At 26.8% G+C, this 14,768-nt stretch overlaps 2 long non-coding RNA genes across 3 annotated transcripts in view; both read left to right on the forward strand.

Annotated features, from left to right (window-relative positions):
• Positions 1-964: 964 nt before the first annotated feature.
• The window catches only part of LOC126354510 (uncharacterized), a 37,144-nt gene continuing 23,340 nt past the window's right edge, over positions 965-14,768 (forward strand). For both annotated transcript variants that reach the window (XR_007565342.1, XR_007565341.1), the window contains exon 1: positions 965-1,623. This is a non-coding gene — a long non-coding RNA (uncharacterized LOC126354510). The remainder of the gene's footprint in view (positions 1,624-14,768) is intronic.
• On the forward strand, positions 5,361-12,203 carry LOC126354513 (uncharacterized). Its single transcript, XR_007565345.1, has 2 exons — positions 5,361-6,512; positions 12,007-12,203. It is a non-coding gene; the product is annotated as an uncharacterized LOC126354513 (long non-coding RNA).

A 14,768-nucleotide genomic window follows, 5' to 3' on the forward strand; every position in this document is an offset into this window, starting at 1 on the left:
AAAAAATTCAAAGATAAAGGTAAAAAACTTTTTCAAGCTAAGTACATTAATTTATCATAACGGAACCGTGGTAATGTTCCACGAACCCAAATAAAACCAAAAGATATAATAGCAAGCTTAATAAAAAATATAAAAGAATAAAAATCACCGCCCAAAAAAATTAAAGCCAATAACATTCTTATGAAGACAATTCTAGTATATTCAGCTAAAAAAATTAAAGTAAAACCACCCGCACCATACTCAATATTAAATCCTGAAACTAACTCAGATTCCCCTTCAGCAAAATCAAAAGGAGTACGATTAGTTTCAGCTAAGCAAGAAGCAAAACAAGCTACAGCTAAAGGAAAAGAAATAATAATAAATCAACAATAAAGCTGATAGTTTATAAAATCAAACATATTAAAACTACCAATTAAAATAATTAAAGACAATAAAATTAAAGCTAAACTAACTTCATAAGAAATTGTTTGAGCAACAGAACGAAGAGAACCTAATAATGAATAATTTGAATTAGAAGATCAACCAGCAATTATAACAGTATAAACACCTAATCTAGTACAACATAAAAAAAATAAAAATCCATAAGAAAAAGAACACATATAAGTTAAATAAGGAAAAATTACTCAAACGGCTAAAGAAATCATTAAATTAAAAACAGGGGAAAAATAATAAAGTAGGTAATTAGATATAATAGGAATTGGCTGCTCCTTACAAATTAACTTAATAGCATCTCTAAATGGCTGAGGAATTCCAACAAAACCTACCTTATTTGGACCCTTTCGAATCTGAATATAACCTAAAACCTTACGCTCTAATAAAGTTAAAAAGGCAACACTAATTAAAACACAAATAACCAATAAAAGAAAATTCAAAATAAATATAAATAAATCATAAAGTATCAATACTATTTGTAGAAAAAATCTACATAAATGAATTCTAAATTCAACACATTAATCTGTCAAAATAGTAAATAAATTAATATTAATCAATATAACAAAAAATATTTTAACCATATGGTCCTTTCGTACTAATATGGATTAACAATCTTAGGATAGAAACCGACCTGGCTCACGCCAGTCTGAACTCAGATCATGTAAGAATTTAAAGGTCGAACAGACCTAATCATTGGGCTCCTGCACCCAAAATTTTTCTTAATCCAACATCGAGGTCGCAATCTGCTTTGTCGATATGAGCTCTCAAAAACAATTACGCTGTTATCCCTAAGGTAACTTAATCTTATGATCATAAATTATGGATCAAAATATCAAACATAAATAAATGATATAATAATGATGAGTTTATCTATTCTTCATGTCACCCCAACAAAACATCATCATTAAATATAGAAAGACAAACAAAAAACTATATAAAAGTAAAATGTCAAGCTCTATAGGGTCTTCTCGTCCTAAAGAAGAATTGAAGCCTTTTGACTCAAAAGTTAAATTCAAAAATTTATTAAGAGACAGTTGATTTCTCGTCAAGCCATTCATTCCAGCCACTAATTAAGAGACTAATGATTATGCTACCTTTGCACGGTCAAAATACCGCGGCTCTTTAAAAATACGCTCAGTGAGCAGGCCAGACCTCAAAATATAAACAAGAGGACATGTTTTTGATAAACAGGTGGAAATCAATTTTGCCTAGTTCCTTATAATAAGTTCACAAGGTAAAAATTTCATACAAATAAATATACTAATTCTATCATTATTACAAAAATTTTAAAATTAAATTAATAATCTTAATAAAAAACCTAAAATATTTATAAAATCAAAATAAAAAATAATGAACTAAAACGTAATCTTAAAGATAGCTGGTTTAAAGCTTACTATTATATTTCTATAAAATAAATTGTAGGTTATTAACTTCAAAGCTTATCCCTTATAGAAAAAATAAGTTAATATTTTTACTTAAAAAATTAAATAAAAACAAATAACTTTAAAAAATTAAATTTTTTCTTAAGAAACTAGATATCTTGGGAAACGATTAACATCTCATTTCTATAAATAATTTAATAATAATTATGATACATTAACTATAAATTATTTATAAATCAACCCAAATCGAGACAAGTAAAATAAATACTAAAATTTTGATAAACCCTGATACAAAAGGTACAATAAATAAAATCTACTTAAAAAAATTTAAAATAATATTTCATAAAACACTTACATTACCAATAAACTATAATTTAAAAAATCAATTCTATAAAATATACTAAGACAAAAATACAATAAAATTATTTATATTAAATAATTAAATAAACAAAAAATAAATATAATAAAATAAATAATCAAGATATCCTGATTTGCACAGAAAAATTTTCAGTGTAAATGAAACACTTTACTAATAAGTTATATCTTGAAACTCTTCCTAGATACACTTTCCAGTACATCTACTATGTTACGACTTATCTTATCTAAATTGAAGCTACTTTAAAATAAAATAGAATAATCAATAATGAGAGCGATGGGCGATGTGTACACATCTCAGAGCCAATATCAGTTAAATTAAATAAATTAAATTACTATCAAATCCACCTTCATTAACAGTATTTCACTATCAAATCCGTTATAAACAAAAATCTATTGTAACCCACCTCCTCTTAACTATAAGCTGCACCTTGACCTGAAATATTTTATAATTATAAATCTTGAGAATTATAACTCTAAATAGATTCTCTGATAACGGAGATATACAAACAAATAAATTAAGTAGAGTAAATCGTGTATTATCAATCATGGGGTAGGTTCCTCTGAATGGAATGAGATACCGAAAAATTCTTTGGGTTTAAAGACCTTAACTAATAGTACCCTGGTAAGTATAATTAACATTTAAAATAATAGGGTATCTAATCCTAGTTTATTATTTAAATTTCACAGATTCATAAAAAGGGCCACAAATAAATTTTAACATTTCACCTTACAAATTTATATTTCAACCCTAATAATATAAACAACTGTTTTAACCAATAATATTCACTTGTATCAATCGTATAACCGCGGCTGCTGGCACGAATTATGCCGATACTAAATCAATTGCTAAATCCAAAATCACTTGATAATTAAATCAAATTACTGCAAAAAGAACATTTAGTCTAACAAAACTTACATATAATACAAAGAAAAAGTGAATAAACAAGCAAGAATAAAACTTTTAAAAATAAAAAATAAGAAAATTTTAAATCTATTAATTCAGGAAAAAATAAAAGATTCAAATATTTAAAGAAAAAAAAAGAAAAAAACCACAAACATTAACAAAAAAAAGAAACGCCCCTATGTATGACCACAACAACTTCTCTATTATATATAATTAAAGATTAATATGGAACATGTATAGCAATAAATGTATTATATTCTTTCTTATTTAATCTTTCTTTTCACTAATAAATAAAGAAAGATTAAATAATATAATAAATATATTTTATACAATTATGTAATTTAATATAATATGTTATTAATATGAATTCTTTTTTTCATATTAAGTTAACTTTCATATATATTAGTTAAATAAACTAATTATAGATAATTTACATAATTATATTATTATAATTAATATAATTATTTATATTAATTATAATATTTTATATTTAAATTAATAATTTTATTTATTATATCCAATTATAATAATATTAAATATTAAATTACATATTATTATATATATTATATTATAATAACCTATTTTAAGCTAAAAACATAAGTAGCTATAATCCTAGGTAAATAATTGCATTAAAATAATCAATTGATAATGGTAAGATGAACTTATAATACTCTAATTTCAATTAAATGTAATATATTAATATTAGTTATTTATTATATATATATATATATAAAAAAAAATAAAATGAGCAGGATAAATTAATCCTAATTAAACAAAATAATACATAAAAGAATTTCAAAAAAAAACTTTCGATTTATATATTAAATAAATGAAGTGCCTGATTAAAGGGTTACCTTGATAGGGTAAATAAAGTAAATAAAATTACCTTCATTAAAATTACATAAGATAGAATTAATCTACCTCCTTTAGTATCAAAAACTAACGTGCATCATACACCTTAATGTAAAAAGGTAAGCTAAACAAGCTAATGGGTTCATACCCCATTTATAGAGGTATCAATCCTCTCCTTTTTAATGACCAACAACTGTACAAAACTTCTCTTCCTATCAACATTAATGATAGGAACGATCCTGTCCATTTCATCAAATTCCTGATTTGGGGTTTGAATAGGACTTGAGATCAACTTACTTTCATTTATTCCGCTCCTAACAAGAAATAAAAATATAATAATAAATGAATCATCAATTAAATATTTTATTGTCCAAGCAATAGCATCGACAATATTATTATTTTCAATTTTGCTGATTCAAATAAAATATCCCATGGGATGGGAAACAGAATTTATCCCATCAATAATAATTAGATCTAGACTATTATTAAAGATTGGAGCTGCACCTTTCCATTTCTGATTTCCAGAAGTTATAGGAGCATCAAGATGAAATAATTGTTTAACATTAATAACATGACAAAAAATCGCCCCAATAATGGTCTTATCTTATTGTATTCAATTAAGAACTTTTATTTGAACAATTATTATCTTAAGAATTATTATTGGGGCAATAGGAGGTTTAAATCAAACATCCTTACGACAACTTTTAGCATATTCATCAATCAGACATCTAGGTTGAATAATTAGATCATTAACATTCAGAGAAAACATCTGAGAACTATACTTCATTATTTACTCACTATTAAGATTAATTATAGTTTTATTATTTAAGCAAATAAATTTATTTTTAATAAATCAAATTTATTCAGCCAGAAATATAAAAACCGAAATTAAATTCATAATATTCTTATCTTTATTATCTTTAGGTGGACTACCACCATTCCTTGGATTCTTACCAAAATGAATTGTAATACAATCATTAATAGAAAACAATATAACAACTATTATAACTATTATAGTTGTATTAACTACAATTACACTCTACTACTATATACGTATTAGATTCTCAGCTCTAATTATATCATACACAGAAAATTCGTGATCTATAAAGATAAAGTCCCAAAAATCAAGAATCATTCTTCCTATAACAGTAATAATTTCAACAATAGGATTGATTTCAACATCAACCTTAATTTCATTATACTAAGGACTTAAGTTAATCAAACTAATAACCTTCAAAGTTATAATTAAAAGAATAATCTTTTAGGCCTTAGTAAAATTTTACACCTCTAGAATTGCAGTCTAGAATCATAATTGAATATAAGACCTAAATATGATAAGAGAGAAAACATCTCATAAGTAGATTTACAGTCTACCACCTAAAATTCAGCCATCTTACCGCAAAAATGATTATTCTCAACAAACCATAAGGACATTGGTACTTTATACTTCATATTTGGAGCATGAGCAGGAATAGTAGGAACATCAATAAGAATACTTATTCGTGCTGAACTTGGCCAACCCGGATCTCTAATTGGGGATGACCAGATTTATAATGTTATTATTACAGCTCACGCATTCGTAATAATTTTCTTTATAGTAATACCTATTATAATTGGTGGATTTGGTAATTGACTTGTTCCACTAATAATTGGTGCACCAGATATAGCATTTCCACGAATAAATAATATAAGTTTTTGATTACTACCACCTTCACTAACCCTTCTTCTTACATCTTCTATAGTAGATAATGGTGCTGGTACAGGATGAACAGTTTACCCTCCTCTAGCAGGAGCTATTGCACACGGGGGTGCATCTGTAGATCTAGCTATTTTTTCACTGCACTTAGCAGGTGTATCATCTATTCTTGGTGCAGTGAATTTCATTACAACAGCAATTAATATACGATCAGAAAGTATAACTTTAGATCAAACACCTTTATTTGTATGATCTGTAGCTATTACAGCATTACTTCTCCTTCTTTCACTTCCAGTTTTAGCAGGAGCTATTACTATATTATTAACAGATCGAAATTTAAATACATCATTCTTTGACCCTGCAGGAGGGGGTGACCCAATTCTATATCAACATCTATTTTGATTCTTTGGACACCCAGAAGTTTATATTTTAATTCTACCGGGGTTCGGAATTATTTCACATATTGTATGTCAAGAAAGAGGAAAAATTGAATCATTTGGAACATTAGGTATAATTTATGCTATACTATCAATTGGACTAATAGGATTTATTGTATGAGCACATCATATATTTACAGTAGGAATGGATGTTGACACACGAGCATATTTTACATCAGCAACAATAATTATTGCTGTACCTACAGGAATTAAGGTATTTAGATGATTAGCTACATTATATGGAACTAAATTCAAGTTCAATCCACCATTATTATGAGCTCTAGGATTTATTTTCCTATTTACAATTGGTGGATTAACAGGATTAGTATTAGCAAATTCATCACTTGATATTGTGTTACATGATACATATTATGTAGTAGCCCACTTTAATTATGTATTATCTATAGGAGCAGTATTTGCAATTATAGGAGGTGTCATTCAATGATATCCACTAGTTACAGGATTAACTATAAATAATACATGATTAAAAATCATGTATTAAGTATATTTTATAGAATTGATTTTTTAAATTATAGTTTATTGGTAATGTAAGTGTTTTAGGAAATATTATTTTAAATTTTTTTAAGTAGATTTTATTTATTGTACCTTTTGTATCAGGGTTTATCAAAATTTTAGTATTTATTTTACTTGTCTCGATTTGGGTTGATTTATAAATAATTTATAGTTAATGTATCATAATTATTATTAAATTATTTATAGAAATGAGATGTTAATCGTTTCCCAAGATATCTAGTTTCTTAAGAAAAAATTTAATTTTTTAAAGTTATTTGTTTTTATTTAATTTTTTAAGTAAAAATATTAACTTATTTATTCTTTAAGTGATAAGCTTTGAAGTTAATAACCTATAATTTATTTTATAGAAATATAATAGTAAGCTTTAAACCAGCTATCTTTAAGATTACGTTTTAGTTCATTATTTTTTATTTTGATTTTATAAATATTTTAGGTTTTTTATTAAGATTATTAATTTAATTTTAAAATTTTTGAAATAATGATAGAATTAGTATATTTATTTGTATGAAATTTTTACCTTGTGAACTTATTATAAGGAACTAGGCAAAATTGATTTCCGCCTGTTTATCAAAAACATGTCCTCTTGTTTATATTTTGAGGTCTGGCCTGCTCACTGAGCGTATTTTTAAAGAGCCGCGGTATTTTGACCGTGCAAAGGTAGCATAATCATTAGTCTCTTAATTAGTGGCTGGAATGAATGGCTTGACGAGAAATCAACTGTCTCTTAATAAATTTTTGAATTTAACTTTTGAGTCAAAAGGCTTAAATTCTTCTTTAGGACGAGAAGACCCTATAGAGCTTGACATTTTACTTTTATATAGTTTTTTGTTTGTCTTTCTATATTTAATGATGATGTTTTGTTGGGGTGACATGAAGAATAGATAAACTCTTCATTATTATATCATTTATTTATGTTTGTTATTTTGATCCATAATTTATGATCATAAGATTAAGTTACCTTAGGGATAACAGCGTAATTGTTTTTGAGAGCTCATATCGACAAAGCAGATTGCGACCTCGATGTTGGATTAAGAAAAATTTTGGGTGCAGGAGCCCAATGATTAGGTCTGTTCGACCTTTAAATTCTTACATGATCTGAGTTCAGACCGGCGTGAGCCAGGTCGGTTTCTATCCTAAGATTGTTAATCCATATTAGTACGAAAGGACCATATGGTTAAAATATTTTTTGTTATATTGATTAATATTAATTTATTTACTATTTTGACAGATTAATGTGTTGAATTTAGAATTCATTTATGTAGATTTTTTCTACAAATAGTATTGATACTTTATGATTTATTTATATTTATTTTGAATTTTCTTTTATTGGTTATTTGTGTTTTAATTAGTGTTGCCTTTTTAACTTTATTAGAGCGTAAGGTTTTAGGTTATATTCAGATTCGAAAGGGTCCAAATAAGGTAGGTTTTGTTGGAATTCCTCAGCCATTTAGAGATGCTATTAAGTTAATTTGTAAGGAGCAGCCAATTCCTATTATATCTAATTACCTACTTTATTATTTTTCCCCTGTTTTTAATTTAATGATTTCTTTAGCCGTTTGAGTAATTTTTCCTTATTTAACTTATATGTGTTCTTTTTCTTATGGATTTTTATTTTTTTTATGTTGTACTAGATTAGGTGTTTATACTGTTATAATTGCTGGTTGATCTTCTAATTCAAATTATTCATTATTAGGTTCTCTTCGTTCTGTTGCTCAAACAATTTCTTATGAAGTTAGTTTAGCTTTAATTTTATTGTCTTTAATTATTTTCATTGGTAGTTTTAATATGTTTGATTTTATAAACTATCAGCTTTATTGTTGATTTATTATTATTTCTTTTCCTTTAGCTTTAGCTTGTTTTGCTTCTTGCTTAGCTGAAACTAATCGTACTCCTTTTGATTTTGCTGAAGGGGAATCTGAGTTAGTTTCAGGATATAATATTGAGTATGGTGCGGGTGGTTTTACTTTAATTTTTTTAGCTGAATATACTAGAATTGTCTTCATAAGAATGTTATTGGCTTTAATTTTTTTGGGCGGTGATTTTTATTCTTTTATATTTTTTATTAAGCTTGCTATTACATCTTTTGGTTTTATTTGGGTTCGTGGAACATAACCACGGTTCCGTTATGATAAATTAATGTACTTAGCTTGAAAAAGTTTTTTACCTTTATCTTTGAATTTTTTTTTTCTTTGTTGGTTTAAAGATTTTATTTATCTCATTTGTTTAGTGAAATCTTTTGAGAAAAGTTAAACTTCTAATTTTATGTTTTCAAAACATATGCTTTTCCTAAGCTAATTAACTTTATTCCTTAATTAATTTATCTCATGCGTTTGCGACATGGACATTAATTAAGAAATATGTGAAGTAAATAATTGTTAAGATTTGACCTGCTATAATATAAGGTTCTTCAACAAGTCGTTTACCAATTCACGTTAGTAAGCATACAACAACTACTATAATTCAGAATAAAATTTGATTAATAGGGTAAAATTGAATGCCTCAGAATGGTGTTTTATTATAAAATGGTAAAATTATTAAGATTCTAATTGATAAAAATAATGCAATAACACCTCCTAACTTATTAGGGATAGATCGTAGAATTGCATATGCAAATAGGAAATATCATTCTGGTTGAATGTGAACTGGTGTTACTAATGGGTTGGCAGGTACAAAGTTATCTGGATCTCCTAATAGGTAAGGATTAATTAAACATAGTATAATTAATAATGATGTTATTATTACAAATGTAATAGAATCCTTATAGGTAAAGTATGGATGGAATGGAATTTTTCAATATCTCCATTTAGTCCAAGAGGATTATTAGATCCTGTTTGGTGAAGAAAAAATAAATGAATTGCTGCTATAGCAGCAATAATAAATGGTAATACAAAATGGAATGTGAAGAATCGATTTAATGTTGCATTATCAACAGCGAATCCTCCTCATACTCATTGGACTAAATCTGTTCCTAAGTATGGGATTGCTGATAATAAATAAGTAATTACTGTTGCACCTCAAAAAGATATTTGGCCTCAGGGTAAGACATATCCTATAAATGCAGTTGCTATAACTAAAAATAAAATCACTGTACCAATTATTCAGGTATGTATATATATATAAGATCCTTAGTAAATTCCCCGTCCTACATGTAAGTAAATACAAATAAAAAATAAAGATGCTCCATTTGCGTGAAAGGTTCGGATAATTCAACCATTATTTACGTCTCGGCAGATGTGTACTACACTACTGAATGCTATTTCAATATTTGATGTATAATGTATAGCTAAAAATAGTCCAGTTACGATTTGAATTACCAAACATAACCCTAATAGGGATCCAAAATTTCATCAAAATGAAATATTTGTTGGGGCAGGTAAGTCAATTAAAGAGTTATTAATAATTTTAATTAAAGGATGTCTTAATCGTAAGGGTTTATTCATTAGTAATTATCTTATTTTACGAATAGGTCCCTGATTAATATTGGTGATTTTAACAACTGCTAGTAGTGCTAAAAATAAATAAATTATTATTATTATTGTAATAATGAATGTTGGTCTATTATATAATTTTTCTAAAGATATTGTTATTTCTTGATAATTGATTGAATTATCAATATTTATAGTTTCGGTGTTTTTGAAAAAGTCTATAAATATAGATATATCTAGAATAATTAATATTAATATGATAAATACTCACATTATTAATGTAATAATTATAGTGATTGATTTAGGCTGAAATATTTCGTTTGATGCAATTCTTGTAATGTAAATAAATAATACTAGTATACCACCAAGAAATGTTAAAAATAAAATATATGATAATCAATATCTTTCTATTATTGTTCCTGTTATTAATCCAACTAGGAAGGTTTGAAGGATAATAAAAAGCATTATTGATATTGGGTGTCTTAATTTAATAAAATTAATATTTATTACATTTGATAATGATATAATTATTATTTTGATCATTTCAGGGGTTAGTTTATTTAAAATACCGGTTTTGGGGACCGATGATGGAAGCTTTTCCACCTCTGAAGTTTTAAAAGTGGGGGCTGGACTTATTTCCGGTTTACAAGACCGGCGTTTTTTTTAAACTATTAAAACTAATGTTTATATTCTCTATTTTTACTTCTTTATTGATTTATTTTGCTGGTGTTTATGTTTTTTCTTCTAAATGTAAACATTTATTAATGGTTCTTTTGAGATTAGAATATATTGTTCTTTCTTTATTTATGTTAGTTATTGTTTTTCTTATTGAGTTTGATTATGATTATTTTTTTCCTGTTATTTTTTTAGTTTTTTCTGTTTGTGAGGGTGCTTTAGGTCTTTCTATTTTAGTTTCAATAATTCGTTCTCATGGTAATGATTTTTTTAATTCTTTTGGTTTATCTTTATGTTAAAGTATTTATTTATAACTATTTTTTTGATCCCTCTTTGTTTATTAAATAATTGTTGATGGTTGGTTCATTCTTTGATGTTTCTGTCGGGTTTTGTTTTTATAATTTGTGTTTATTCATATGCTGATTTGAATATAATTAGATATTATTTTGGTATTGATTATTTTTCATTTAGTTTAATTTTACTTAGTTTTTGGATTTGTTCTTTAATAATCACTGCTAGAGGTTCAGTTTATTTAAGTTCATATCATTCTAATTTTTTTGTTTTTATGGTTTTGATTTTAATAATTATGCTTTATTGTTCATTTGCTAGATTAAGTCTTCATTCTTTTTATATTTTTTTTGAGGCTAGATTAGTTCCTACTTTACTTTTAATTTTGGGTTGGGGTTATCAACCTGAGCGTTTGCAGGCTGGTGTTTATTTAATTTTTTATACTTTATTTGCTAGATTACCTTTATTATTAGTTTTATTTAAGGTTTATGATTTTTCTAATACTTTATATTTTCCTTTAATGGTTGATTTTGGTTCTTATTATTTTATGTTTTATGTATTTATAATTTTGGCTTTTTTAGTTAAGATACCTATGTTTTTGGTTCATTTATGACTTCCTAAGGCTCATGTAGAGGCCCCTATTTCAGGTAGAATAATTCTTGCTGGTGTTTTATTAAAGTTAGGTGGTTATGGTATTTTTCGTGTTATAAAGGTTATTTCTTATTTGGGTTTAAAGTTTAATTATTTTTGATTGTCTTTAGGTTTATCTGGGGGTGTTATTGTAAGATTTATTTGTTTTCGTCAGGTTTATTTAAAGTCTTTAATTGCATATTCTTCTGTTGCTCATATAAGAATGGTTATTGGTGGACTGATGACTATGAATTGATGAGGTTGTGTAGGTTCTCTTTCTCTAATGGTTGGTCATGGTTTATGTTCTTCTGGTTTATTTTGTTTATCTAATATTATGTATTATCTATAGGAGCAGAATTTGCAATTATAGGAGGTGTCATTCAATGATATCCACTATTTACAGGATTAACTATAAATAATACATGATTAAAAATCCAATTTACAATTATATTCATTGGAGTAAATTTAACATTCTTTCCTCAACACTTCCTAGGATTAGCAGGAATACCTCGACGATACTCTGACTACCCAGACGCATATACATCATGAAACGTAGTATCAAGAATTTGGTCTACAATTTCTATTGTAGGAATCATTATATTCATTGTAATTATATGAGAAAGAATGATTACAAACCGAGCAATTATATTTAGAGCTAACATAAGAAGATCAACAGAATGACTACAAAATAACCCTCCTGCAGAACATAGTTACTCAGAATTACCATTAATCTCTAGATTCTAATATGGCAGATTAGTGCAGTAGATTTAAGCTCTACAAATAAAGGTTTGACCTTTTATTAGAAAATATTTATTAATGGCAACATGATCAAATTTATCTCTTCAAGATGGAGCTTCACCATTAATGGAGCAATTATCATTCTTTCATGATCATACTATGGTCGTATTATTATTAATTACAGTAATTGTAGGTTATGCCCTAAGTTATATATTATTTATTGCCTATACTAACCGTAATATACTTCATGGACATTTAATTGAAACAATCTGAACAGCTTTACCAGCAATTACATTAATTTTTATTGCCCTTCCATTATTACGACTATTATATTTACTTGATGATTCAGTAGATGCAATAATTACAATTAAAACCATTGGACGACAATGATATTGAAGATATGAATATTCAGACTTCATAGACGTAGAATTTGACACTTATATAACACCAGAACAAGACCTAGAAAATGATGGATTCCGACTACTAGATGTAGATAACCGAACAATCCTACCAATAAATACAGAAGTACGAGTATTAACAAGAGCATCAGATGTTCTACACTCATGAGCAGTTCCTGCATTAGGGGTTAAAATTGATGCAACGCCAGGTCGGTTAAATCAAGGAACATTCACAATAAATCGACCTGGATTATTCTTTGGACAATGCTCAGAAATCTGTGGAGCAAACCACAGATTTATACCAATTGTAATTGAAAGAACTTCAGTAAATTTATTTATTAAGTGATTATCTAAGATAATTTAAGGAGTTAGTTAAAATAAATAACATTAGAGTGTCAATCTAAAGTAACTAAAAAAATTAGTACACCTTGAAATTCATCAGATGACTGAAAGTAAGTAATGGTCTCTTAAACCAAATAATAGTAAATTAACGACTACTTCTGATGGGGAAATTATATCCAAATCCCTCAAATATCCCCTCTTATATGATTCTCACTTTTCATTATATTTTCAGCTACATTAATCTTGTTTAATCAAATAAACTTCTTCTCATTTAAACCTAACCTTATTAAAAGAGCAGAAAAAGGAACAATTGAAATAAAAAACTTAAATTGAAAATGATAACAAATCTATTCTCAACATTTGACCCATCAACTAACATCCTTAATTTATCATTAAATTGAACTAGAACATTTCTAGGACTATTATTAATCCCATCACTATTTTGACTTACACCATCACGAATTAACATTATCTGAAATAAACTAAATTTAACCCTACATAATGAATTTAAAACACTTCTTGGACCAAAATCATTTAATGGAACACATTCATTTTCATCTCAATTTTTATTATAATATTATTTAACAATTTCATAGGATTATTCCCTTATATTTTTACTAGAACAAGACATTTAGCATTAACATTTGCAATTGCCCTACCTATATGGCTAAGATTTATATTATTTGGATGAATTAACCATACTAATCATATATTTACACACCTTGTACCACAAGGTACACCGCCTGCATTAATATCATTTATAGTACTAATTGAAACAATTAGTAATGTTATTCGACCAGGTACATTAGCAGTACGGTTGGCAGCAAATATAATTGCAGGACACTTATTATTAACCTAATTAGGAAACACAGGACCATCTATAGCAATAAACTTAATCTCATTACTAATTATTGGACAAATACTTCTATTAATTCTAGAATCAGCAGTAGCAATAATTCAAGCCTATGTTTTCTCAATTCTAAGAACTCTATATTCTAGAGAAGTATATTAAACCTATGTTAACAACTCACTCAAACCACCCATTCCACTTAGTAGACTATAGACCTTGACCATTAACAGGAGCAATTGGAGCAATAGTCCTAGTATCAGGACTAGCAAAATGATTCCATCTATTTAATATTAACTTATTCATAATTGGATTTGGAATTACCCTACTAACTATAATTCAATGATGACGAGATGTAGTACGAGAAGGAACATATCAAGGATTACATACAGGATTTGTATCAATTGGATTACGATGAGGAATAATTTTATTTATTGCATCAGAGGTATTATTTTTCGTTTCTTTTTTTTTGAGCATTCTTTAGAAGAAGATTAGCACCAACAATTGAACTAGGAATACTATGACCTCCAATAGGAATTCAACCCTTTAACCCTATACAAATTCCATTACTTAATACAGCTATTCTTTTAGCATCAGGAGTAACAGTAACATGAGCACATCATAGTTTAATGGAATCTAATCATACTCAAGCACTACAAGGATTATTCTTCACAGTGTTATTAGGACTATACTTTACAATACTTCAAGCATATGAATATTGAGAAGCACCTTTTACCATTGCAGATGCAGTTTATGGATCAACATTCTTTGTTGCAACAGGATTCCATGGTTTACACGTAATTATTGGAA

The sequence above is a fragment of the Schistocerca gregaria genome, chromosome 3 (genome assembly GCF_023897955.1).
Source record: "Schistocerca gregaria isolate iqSchGreg1 chromosome 3, iqSchGreg1.2, whole genome shotgun sequence".
In the NCBI taxonomy this organism is placed as follows: Eukaryota; Metazoa; Arthropoda; class Insecta; order Orthoptera; family Acrididae; genus Schistocerca; species Schistocerca gregaria.